This window comes from Saimiri boliviensis, chromosome 9 (assembly GCF_048565385.1).
Source record: "Saimiri boliviensis isolate mSaiBol1 chromosome 9, mSaiBol1.pri, whole genome shotgun sequence".
NCBI lineage: Eukaryota > Metazoa > Chordata > Mammalia > Primates > Cebidae > Saimiri > Saimiri boliviensis.
The window spans coordinates 30468233-30480518 of NC_133457.1; the positions used below are offsets into that span (position 1 = coordinate 30468233).

A 12286-nucleotide genomic window follows, 5' to 3' on the forward strand; every position below is an offset into this window, starting at 1 on the left:
CTGGGGTAAAAATTCTGTCAATTTAGACTTCTACACCAAGTAAAAATACTTTTCAAATATAAAGGAAAAATGGATATTTTTCCAGATAAAATCTGAAAGAATTCCCCACAAGCAGACCTGCGTTGCATGAAATATTAAAGAAATTCCTTCAAGCAATTCCTTTCTATGTGATAGCACATAGAAATCTGGATCAACTCAAAGGAACGAAGGGCACTGAAAATGTTTTCATGGCTAAAGATGATGACTCATATCTCCTTGATCTTAACGGAGCTTCTCAAGCATTGAACCATTTTCTACGTGGACACACAGAAATAAATTTAGCAATGAAGACTGATGCAGGATGTTTTGCAGCTAACTCACATTCAATTTTGCCAACTTTAGTAATATTGATCTTAAGTCATCCCTCAAAGGTATAAGCAACCAGCTTAGTAAAAGGCTCAATGATTGATCAAGTAGCTTTCAGTTTCTTGAAGATAAACTTGGATTCTTTCTGGTCTTGATGAAGACTAAACTTTTTTTTTTTTTTTTTTTTTTTTTTAATGAGACAGAGTCTCGCTCTGTTGCCTAGGCTGGAATGCAGTGGTGCCATCATGGCTCACTGCAGCCTTGACCTCACAGGCCTAGGCAATCTTCCACCTCAACCTCCTGGGTAACTGAGACCACAAGCATGTGCCACCATGCCCAGCTATTTTTTTTTTTTTTATACAAAGTCTCACTCTTTTTCTCAGGCTTCAATTCTGCCTATAGAATAGGAAAAAATGTTTGCAAATCATATATCTGATAAGTGGTTAATATCCAGAATATACAAAGAATTTCTGCAATTCAGCAACAACAGGAAAGCCAGCAACTTTATTTTATTTTTTGACCTCTGAACTTTTTATTGGCTTCTTGCTCCCGAAAGAGTTCCCTGCTTCTGCTGGCTTAATGTCTCAGAACTTTGGTGTCGTTGGTCTTAGCCACCACTTTGCCATCCATTAACCTGTGGGTGGTGGTTTTTCAGATGGTTTGCATGGAGTTGCTGTTGTCCAGAGCATTACCAAGATTGAAGCCCTCCCCATCATCAAGCAGACTGCGGTATGTGGTGATCTTAGCCTCCAGCTTGACCTTGATGTTCATCAGGGCCTTGCACTCCTGGGCCTGGCGCTGTTCCTCCACCTGGGTTACAGCAGGACCACCTCCAGGTGCAGCAGGATCCTGTCCAGCTGCTCTATCTGCATGGCTCCACCTCCCTCAGGCCCTCAGGCTGTTCTCCAAGCTGGCCTTCAGATTTCTCATTGAGTCCAGGTTGATCTCCAAGGACTGGACTGTATGTGTCAGCTCCATGAATGTCATCTTAGCAACTCTGATCTCGGTGGAGTGCAGGGTGACTACTGTGGTGCTCTCCTCGATCTGCTGGAACCACTACTTGTCTAGTTCCTCTTGGTTCTTTTGAGACAGCTTGTGGTATTGGGCCCGGTTGTCTGTCATGATCTTGCTGAGGTCCTGAATTTGGGGACATCTAATTCCACAGTCAACCCAGAGCTGACAATCTGGGCTTATAGGCTTTTTATTTCCTCCTCATGGTTCTTCTTTACAAAGAGCAGCTTCTCCTTGAAAGCCTCAATCTCTGTCTCCAGCTGCAGCTGAGTGATACTAGTGTCATCAGTGACCTTGCAGAGCCCATGGATGTTGCTTTCCACAGACTGGTGCATGGCCAGCTCTGTCTCACACCTCGCTCTAAGGTCATCAGCAGCAGGACGGGCATTGTTGATCTGCAGAATGATCTGGAAATTGTCCACAATGTTTGCAAAGATCTGAGTTCTCAGGTCCTCAGTGATCTTGAAGTAAAGCACCCAGCCTCTGACCTGGGGTCCCTTATTCTCTAGGTGCTCCCGGATTTTGCTCTCCGCACTCCGATTCTTAGTCTCCACGCTCCTCGCTCTGTCCAGGTAGGAGGTCAGGCAGTCCTTCAGGCTTTGCATGGTCTGTTTCTCATTCTGGATGCCCCCTTTCCCACCAGACCCCCAGCCATCCCTGTGGCCAGGCCCCCGGACCCCAAGGTTCCCCGGAAGCTGGTGGAGCCAGACACGAAGATCCAGGAACCAGAGCCCTCAGCGCCTGCATAGACGCTGGCCGTGCTGCTAATGGGCTGGGCACCATAGCTGAGAGGCTGGCTGGATCCCAGAGACCTGTAGTTGGTGGAGGAGGAGGAGCGAGTGGTGAAGCTATCCAGGAGGAGAGCTAGAAGACAGGACTCAGGCTTTGCCAATGATGCAACCTAATTTTAAAACGGGCAAAAGGCTTGGAAGATATTTCTCCAAAGAAGAAATACAAATGGCCAATTAGCAGGTGAAACGATGCTCAGCATCACTAATCATTGGGGAAGTATAAGTCAAAAACCATAATAAGATACCCTCTTATACACAACACTATGGCTATCATTAAAAACAACAACAGAAAATAACAAGTCTTGGCGAGGATGTGGAGAAATTGGAACCCTTGTGCATTGCTGGCGGGAATATCAAACGGTGCAGTTCCTGCAGAAAGTTCCTCAAAAATAAAAAAATTTAATTTTAAAAAATTAAAACTTTAAAAATGATCCAGAAATTCCGCTTGAGTACATACTCAAAAGAATTAAGAGCAGGATCTTAAAGGGATATCTATGCACTCATGTCTCATATTCTAATGACGATGAAAATATGTTACCCATGAATCATAATGACACTCAGCAAAAGAGCTCAACATTTTATTGAGCCATAGAGCATGGTAATTGCAGTTCCCATTTTCCATAATCATACTTTGTGGGGAATATTTTTATTTGGAGAAATGCAAATCATTTTTGGAAACAAATTCCATTGCAATTAATATCCACATAAGAAAAATGCATTCAATTCCTCCAGAAGTTTAATTCCAGAAGCCTAGCATTTTTCACAATAGTCAACAGGTGGAAGCAATACAAAAGTCCACCTATGGACGAATGAATGGGTAAAATGTGGTATCTACACACAGTAGAATTTATTTGGCCTTAAAAAGGAAAGGAATTCTGACACATGGTACTGCATGGATGAACCTTGATGACATTATGCTAACTGAAACAAGCCAGTCACAAAAGGACAAATATTGTATGATTCACTTATATGAGGTACCTATGGTGGTTAAATTTATAGAGCTTATAGAAAGTAAAATAGTGGTTGCCAGGGACTGGTGGGGCAAAAGAAAGAGGAGTTGTTGTTCAATGGGCATAGGATTTCGGTTTTGCAAAATAGAAAGAGTCCTGAATATCTGCTGTGTAACAATGTGAGTGTGTTTACCACTGAACTGCACACTTAAAAATGATTAAGATGGTAAATTTTATGTTACATATACTTATCACAACTTTTAAAAAAGATGGCCAGGCACGGTGGTTCATGCCTGTAATTCCAGCACTTTGGGAGGCTAGGGTGTGCTGATCACCTGAGGTCAGGAGTTCGAGACCAGCCTGGCTAACATGGAGAAACCCTGCCTCTACTAAAAATACAAAAATTAGCTGAGTGTGGTGGTGCATGACTGTAATCTCAGCTACTCGGGAGGTGGAAGCAGGAGAATCCCTTGAATCTGGGAGGTAGAGTTTACAGTGAGCCGAGATCACGCCGCCGCACTCCAGCCTGGGCGACAGAGCAAGACTCCATCTCAAAAAAAAAAAAAGAGAGAGAAAAGATATTTCATGCCATGCGACACTCATAAAAGTGATTCACTACTTAGTTATAAAACAATGACATCTGATATTGCTTTGAAAAAGATAACTGCTCACATCAAGAGTCAAAGAGATCCAAGGGATCACTTCTGATTTGGTCAATGATGCAGTGTGTGAAACGCAATTATTGTATCTTTTCAGGATTTGATCAAATGCTGTTACTGCTTTATAAAATATCTAGGTATGTTGGGTGTGAATAGGAACATATTTATAAATGTAGAGTGTCTTTACCAAAAAAAAGAAAAAAAAAAAGAATTTAAACAGAGAAAAAAATCAGTAATGTCATTATGCTACTTCTGTAAACATTGTCATATTATTAAAAGGAAATCTGTCTATATAACTAGTCTGGGCTAGATATCTAAGCCTGATAGGCCCTTTGTTACAGCAAGTAATATTTGGTTTCCAGAAACCAGTGTTTAAAAGCCTGCTTTGTACAACTGTTGAAGTCTATTATTACAAGGATTTATTTTTGGCACTGAATCCTGGAGCTTTGGCTAATAGCAGTCAATGAGGTAATTCTAGCCTAATTTTCCAAGCGTTCTAATGACGAGGAAAATATGTTACCCATGAATCATAATGACACTCAGCAAAAGAGCTCAACATTTTATTGAGCCATAGAGCATGGTAATTGCAGTTCCCATTTTCCATAATCATGCTTTGTGGAGGATGTTTTTATTTGGAGAAATGCAAATCATTTTTGAAAACAAATTCCATTACAATTAATATCCACATAATAAAAATGCATTCAATTCCAGAAGTTTAATTCCAGAAGCCTAGATTCACATTCTCCAGAGAAGTTTTTATTTTATGATCTTGATGCTGAAGAAAATAATACCAACAACAGCAGTTTACAAGTGGAATTGTTTTGCTGATCCTTTTAAATTAAAATTTGCCCGTTTGAGAATGAAATGTCATTTCTTCCTGTTTCCCAGCCAACTTTCTTTTTTCATACCTTGTCAGTTATTTTGCATGCTTAGTTTTTATGCAATCTTAGTAGTGAAGAAGGAGGAACAGGGGAATCACATAGCAGAAACAAGGGTCCTTTGCACACACACAAAAAGGCATAGATTATAAACTAGAAACAAAAATTATGTCTTCAGCATACAGAGCTCATGGTGCTCCACACACTTTATAGTCATTAGAAAGCAGTCTTTAAAATTAAATGATTTTTAAAAGCACTTTACCACGTAGAAAATGTTTTAAGTCTTATTTTTGTTACTCAGGGCCTGTGGCTTTCTAAATTTTAGCAATTTTTTAAAGGGAATATTATGAAAGTGTGACCAACTTTTTTTGTATGGGGGGTTTAACATAGAGACCATTTTAAATTAAGGCAGTTAAGGAAAATGATAATGAAAACCTCTATGTTGACTGCCTTTCTTACCTTAACATTTCCAAATTGTTGTTCGTTTGTATAATCTATATGAGAAAGAGCTGATTCAATGGACTTGCCATTATAAGAACAGTATACTTCATTGAGATGATTAAATGCAATTTCATATAAACTGTTATTTCTATGTCAATTATTCTCCTAAACAAACACTTTCATTCGCACAAGACTTATATCAAATACAGTCTTCTGTTAATTGTTAGAAGCATTACAAAACACATATCACAATATCAGAATAATTTATTTAATGCTACCATATATTTTTTCTTTTCTTTTTCTTTTTCTTAAAAAGACGGGGTTTCACCATGTTGGCCAAGATGGTCTCGATCTCTTGACCTTGTGATCCTCCCACCTCGGCCTCCCAAAGTGCTGGGATTACAGTTGTGAGCCACCACACCCGGCCTAGTGCTACTATATTTTTAAAAAGTGAACCGCAATCTCATTGAGGTAGATTTCAATTTTTCACAGTTTCCTTAGCTTGTGAAATAAGCACCATCTACTTCTGGGCAAAGCAAGAAAAGTACTTGCTTTGAAGTACTGTTTCATTGAAGAGGAACTGTTTCCCATTCTTTCTTTGGAAGCCTTTTGTTTACATGAAAAAAGTTTCTTTGCAATGAATCTGATTATATTCCATTTGTATATTTACATGTTTATCTCTTAGGAATAAAATCACTCCACAGTGTAGGAGAAAATCATTTCAAGTACGTCATGGGTCAGAAGTGTGTTCGTATCAAAACAAATGATGATATAAAATAGCTCTAAATCAATCTTCCCTTTTCGATATACCCTGACAATATTTAGAGAAGTTAGTGATGGTTACGTCAGAACAAAATGTGCTTACTAACTTTACATTTTTCCAGTTAAAGATGTGAAGATACAAAGGCAGCTGCTTCTTCAGATGATGCAGAGGTGGAGCAGGAGGTCATTCCCCACAGAGGGAGAAGGTGAGAATTCCTGTCATCAAAGAGGCCAAGGTGGCCTGGCTTTGAGTCTCATATTGGTTTTTTCCACCTACTTAGTTGAGACGTTTGTCTTCAAGACTAAACCTTGTGGAGAGCGAATGGGCAACAATTTCAGATCATCTCCACTGGTTTACACACCAAGAGCCAGGCCTGGAAGACAGGACCACAGCTGTATATAAAGCAGTCCTGGCAAGTCAGGAGGAAGGTGGGCTGTTCTTTGAATCCAGAGATATTCACGGGTATTCTGGAGTCCAGAAGAGGGGAGCTGTGTTAGATGAGTGGATAGAAAAGCTAAGTGCAGAAGGTGCTTGCCTCACGTTTTGTGTGATTTCCTAGAAGGAAACCTTTCAGCAATGTGCCCTGGCACAACCTAGGGTTACCAAGGCCAGACAGAGAGAGACTGAGTTAGCTTTCTTGAGTGACTCTGAGTGGTGTGAAGGGATCTACAAATGCCGGCATGCCTTTGGGAAATATTAAGAGAAGCTGTTTATGGGAAACTTGCTAGGGTGGGTCACCAAAGCCAGGGCACAAATCACCTGTGCCAAAGGCTACAGCGAGGACCACACAAACCAGGGGATGAACGGGTATCAGGACCAGACACACCTCAGAGCACTACTGTGTCTCTGTGACAGCAGGGGGCAACAGGATGCTGAGTCAGCCCGGAGGACTTCCTGGCAAGCAGACCATGATGATGTCTGCATCTGAAGCCAGAGCCTCCAGCCTGAGGCAGCAGCATCAGGAGACCCAAAGGGCAGCACATGGGACCTCAACACTTTCTGATACCCCATGCTCTTTCCCATCACCAGGACACGTGTCACCTCCTACATCATCTTGGGGAAGAAAGGGAAATGAATTAAAAATCCAAAAGAGACAATTTCATCTTGGAAGAGACTACATTACCTGAGAAACATTTTCTCTTTATTGTTGAATAGGTTTGAATTGCCCAGATGTGACTAAACGTAGTCTTCACCTCTTATTCAGAGAGTAGGATTTTTGAGGGATACTAGAATAATTGCAGGAAAGTAAAAAGTCTTTTCTGTACTGAGCATAGGGTGCAAATTTACAGCACTCCTGAACGACTAACAAATAATCCCCAAAGCCATTGCTGGTGGCTTATCGTCACCTGTTCCTCTCTTCCGGTGAAGCTTCTTCCAACTGTTTCCAAAATAGCCAGAGTCCTGTGGGCCGTCCCACTCCTCTGCACTGTGATCTCTCAGCAGGCAGTCACCTCCAGGACTGACCGGTTTAACTGAAGGCTGGCTGAGGTGCCCAAGCAGGAGCTGCCCGCCCCCTGCTGCATTAGGAACTACCCCTTTAGATGTTGCACTGTGGGGAGAGGGTGTCCAGGAGCAACTGGGGTGGGTGAGCAGTTGGGGCTCAGGGCAGTGGCTATTTTCTAATCAGAGTAGGAAAATGTCAGTATTTTAACAATTGGCAAAGCCAGACTGATATGCACGAACTGAGTACAAGGAAGTTCCTGCTTCTTCTCCCCGACTTCCAATCAGAGCCTCAGACTCTCTGGAAGCCACTGTTTCTCCTACTCCTGTCCTTCCACCCACCAGAGCACCTTCTGTAACACAGTCTTAGCCCCACCCTCATAGCAGGAGCTCGTGTGGGGAGTAAGACGAGTAGCAACCACAAGTGAGGGTCTTGGGAACTCATCCAGGACTGAGGCAGCAGAAAATGTCATTAATGAACCCCACTGATACTCTGATCACATTTTCTAGAGAAACAGAAATATAAATGATGGCTCTGTATTGGAATGAGGACTGCCGTTACATTGTCAGATTGATGTTTATGGGCTGGCACGAACCTAAATACTCTTTATGACGTTGCTTGTATGAAAACAATGCATGTATAAGTTTCTGTTGAACAATGTATAAGCAAGTCTTTCAGATACAAGCTCTTCTAATTTGAGGACTACCCGAGTGATTAAAAAAACTATAAGCATTAATATTATAAATGCTAATATATTTATGAGACATTTCAAAATACACAACACGAGAAAGATAGTCTAGTAAAAATTTAAGGCTTAGGGAAAATAAGATGAAGCCATAGATGATTTCTGGTTTTAAAATGCATGTTTAGGCTGGCCATCGTGGCTCACACCTATAATCCCAGCACGTTGAGAGGCCGAGGTGGGTGGATTGCTAGAGTCCAGGAGTTCAAGACCAGCCTGAGCAACATGGTAAAAGCCCGTCCTTACAAAAACATACAAACAAAATTAGTTAGGCGTGTGGTCATGCACCAGTGGTCCCAGCTACTTGGCGGCTGAAGTGGGAGAATTCCTTGAGTCTGAGGATGTAGAGGCTATAGTGAGCCATGATCGCACCACTGCACTCTAGCCTGGGTGACAGAGCAATAACTTGTCTTAAAATAAATAAATAAAGGGGGCGGATCCAAGATGGCCGAATAGGAACAGCTCTGGAGTGCAATTCCCAGGGAGAACAACACAGAGGGTGAGTGATCACCGCATTTCCAAACAAGTTATTGCTGCCCACAGACCAGGAGATTCCCAGGCAGAAAAGGGCCATGAGTTTCCAGCATGGCTATTTCAGCCAGCGCAGTGGGTCTCCACACAAAAACTCACACAAATCTGGGCGGCCCTTTCACCTGGTTCCTGGAATGCCTGGAGATAGAGCCGCCCATTCCACTGAAAAAATGGGGGCTGAAACAGGGAGCCAGGTCATCTGGCTTAGTGGATCCCACCCCCACAAAGACCAGCAATCTGAAATGCTCTGGATTGAGAGTTTTGCAGCAAATGCAGCTGGACCCAGGTCAGTCCAGCGCTACTAGCGGATGGGCATCCGCCATTCCCAAGGCAGTCCACCTCTACCAAAGCAGTCCGCCACTACCAAGGCAGTCAGCCACTACCGAGGCAGTCCGCCATTACCGAGGCAGTCTGCCATTACTGAGGCAGTCCACCGTTACTAAGGCAAACTGCAATTACCCAGGCAATTCTAACTATAACCCTATAAACAAAACTGCAAGGAAGTTCACACAACAGCTGAACAGAGCCCACAGCAGCTCAGCAACACCTCTGCTGGCAGACTGTGATTTGGCTACCTCCTTGCTGGGCAGAGCAGCTCTGAAAAAAGGCAGCACCATGTCAGGAACTTATAAATAAAGCCCCACCTTCCCAGGACAGAGCACCTGGGGAAAAAAAAAAGGCAGTTTTGAGTTCCACTGCAGCAGACTTAAACATATCTGCCCAACAGCTCCAAACAGAACAACGGAGCTCACAGCTCAGCACTTGAGCTCCTATAAGGGACAGACTGTCTTCTCAAGCAGCTCCCTGACCCCCATGTATCCAAAGACTCACTTCATAAAGGAGGGCTCAGGCTGACATATGGAAGGTGTCCTTCTAGGATGAAGATAACAGAAGAAGAAACTGGCAGCAATCCTTATTGTTCTGCAGCCACAGCAGGTGATCCCCAGGCAAGCAGGGTCTGGAGTAGACCTCCAGCAGTCCTACAGCAGTCAGCAGAGGGTCCTGACTGTCAGAAGGAAAACTAAAAAACAGAAAGAAATAATTTCATCATCAACAAAAAGGAGTTCTACTCAGAGACCCCATCTGAAAGTTACCAACTACAAAGACCACAGGTAGATAAGTCCACAAAGATGGGAAGAAACCAGTGCAAAAAGGATGAAAACACCCAAAACCAGAACACCTCTCCTCCTACAAGGGATCACAACTCATCACCAGCAAAGGAACAAAGCTGGATGGAGAATGAGTCTGATGAATTGATAGAAGCAGGCTTCAGAAGGTGGATAATAACAAACTTCTCTGAGCTAAAAGAACATGTTCTAACCCAATGCAAAGAAACTAAGAACCTTGAAAAAAGGTTTGATGAAATGCTAACGAGAACAAACAATTTAGAGAGGAATACAAATGAATTCCTGTAGCTGAAAAACACAACACAAGAACTTCACGAGGCATACACAAGTTTCAATAGCCAAATCGACCAACCAGAAGAAAGGATATCAGAAATTGAAGATCAACTCAATGAAATAAAACGAGAAGGCAAGATTAGCAAAAAAAAGAGTAAAAAGAAATGAGCAAAGACTCTAAGAAATATGGGATTATGTGAAAAGACCTCACCTACGTTTGGCAGGCATACCTGAATGTGAGAGAGGGAATGAATCCAAGCTGGAAAACACTCTTCAGGATATTACCCAGGAAAACTTCCCCAACCTAGCAAGGCAGGCCAACATTCAAGTCCAGGAAATACAGAGACCACCACAAATAAATTCCTCAAGAAGAGCAACTCCTAGGCACATAATCGTCAGATTCACCAGGGTTGAAATGAAGGAAAAAATGCTAAGGGCAGCCAGAGAGAAAGGTCGGGTTACCCATGAAGGGAAGCCTATCAGACTCACAGTAGATCTCTTGGCAAAAACCCTACAAGCCAGAAGAGAGTGGGGGCCAATATTTAACATCCTTAAAGAAAATAATTTTCAACCTAGAATTTCATATCCAGCCAAACTAAGCTTCATGAGTGAAGGAGAAATAAAATCCTCTCTGAACAAGCAATTGCTGAGAGATTTCATCACCACCAGGCCTGCCTTACAAGACCTCCTGAAAGAAGCACTAAACATAGAAAGGAACAACCAGTACCAGACATTCCAAAAATATACCAAATGGGAAAAAGCATTGACACAATGGAGAAACAACATCAACCAAATGGGCAAAACAACCAGCTAGCATCAAAATGGCAGGATCAAATTAATACATAACAATATTAACCTTAAATGTAAATGGGCTAAATGCCCCAATCAAAAGACACAGACTGGCAAATTGGATAAAAAGTCAAAACCCATTGGTGTGCTGTATCCAGGACACCCATCTCACATGCAAGGACACACATAGGCTCAAAATAAAGGGATGGAGGAAGATTTACCGAGCAAATGGAAAAGCACACAGAAAAAGCAGGAGTTGCAATCCTAGTCTCTGATAAAATAGACTTTAAACCAACATAGGTCAAAAGAGACAAAGAAGGACATTACATATTGGTAAAAGGATCAATGCAACAAGAAGAGCTAATGATCCGAAATATACATGCAGCCAATAGAGGAGCATCCAGATACATAAAGCAAGTTCTTAAGAACCTACAAAGAGACTTAGAGTCCCACACAGTAATAGTGGGAGACTTTAACACTCCACTGTCAATATTAGACAGATCAACGAGACAGAAAATTAACAAGGATATTCAGGACTTGAACTCAGATCTGGACCAAAGAAACCTAATAGAAATTTACAGAACTCTCCACCCCAAATCCACAGAATATACATTCTTCTCAGCACCACATCACACCCACTCTAAAATCGACCACATATTTGGAAGTAAATCCCTCCTAAGCAAATGCAAAATAATGGAAATCATAACAAATGGTCTCTCAGACCACAGTGCAATCAAATTAGAACTCAGGATTAAGAAACTAACTCAGAACCACACAGCTTCATGGAAATTGAACAACTGGCTCCTGAATGTCTACTGGATAAACAATGAAATGAAGGCAGAAATGAAGATGTTCTTCAAAACCAACAAGAACGAAGACACAAGATACCAGAATCTCTGGGACACATTTAAAGCGGTGTCTAGAGGAAAATTTATAGCAATAAATGCCCACATGAGAAGCAAGGAAAGATCTAAAATCGACACCCTATCATCAAAATTGAAAGAGCTAGAGAAGCAAGATCAAAAAAATACAAAAGCTAGCAGAAGACAAGAAATAACTAGGATCAGAGCAGAACTGAAGGAGAGAGACACCAAAAAACCCTTCAAAAAATCAATAAATCCAGGAGCTGGTTTTTTGAAAAGATTAACAAAATAGACCACTAGCCAGATTAATAAAAAAGAAAAGAGGAGAATCAAATAGATGCAACAAAAAACAATAAAGAGGATATCATCACTGATTCCACAGAAATACAAACCACCATCAGAGATTACTACAAACAATGCCATACACACAAACCAGTAAACCTGGAAGAAATGGATAAATTCCTGGACACTTGCACCCTCCCAAGCCTAAATCAGGAAGAAGTTGAAACCCTGAATAGACCAATAACAAGGGCTAAAGTTGAGGCAGCAATTAATAGCCAACCAACCAAAAAAAGCCCAGGTCCAGATGGGTGACAGCCAAATTCTACCAGACATACAAAGAGGAGATGGTACCACTCCTTCTGAAACTATTGCAAACAATCAAAAAGAGGGAATCATTCCC

The 12286-nt window shown here is 41.8% G+C and overlaps 1 pseudogene; it reads right to left on the reverse strand.

The window, feature by feature from the left end:
* Window positions 1–921: 921 nt before the first annotated feature.
* Window positions 922–8710, reverse strand: LOC141585546 (keratin, type I cytoskeletal 18-like; annotated as a pseudogene).
* Window positions 8711–12286: the final 3576 nt, after the last annotated feature.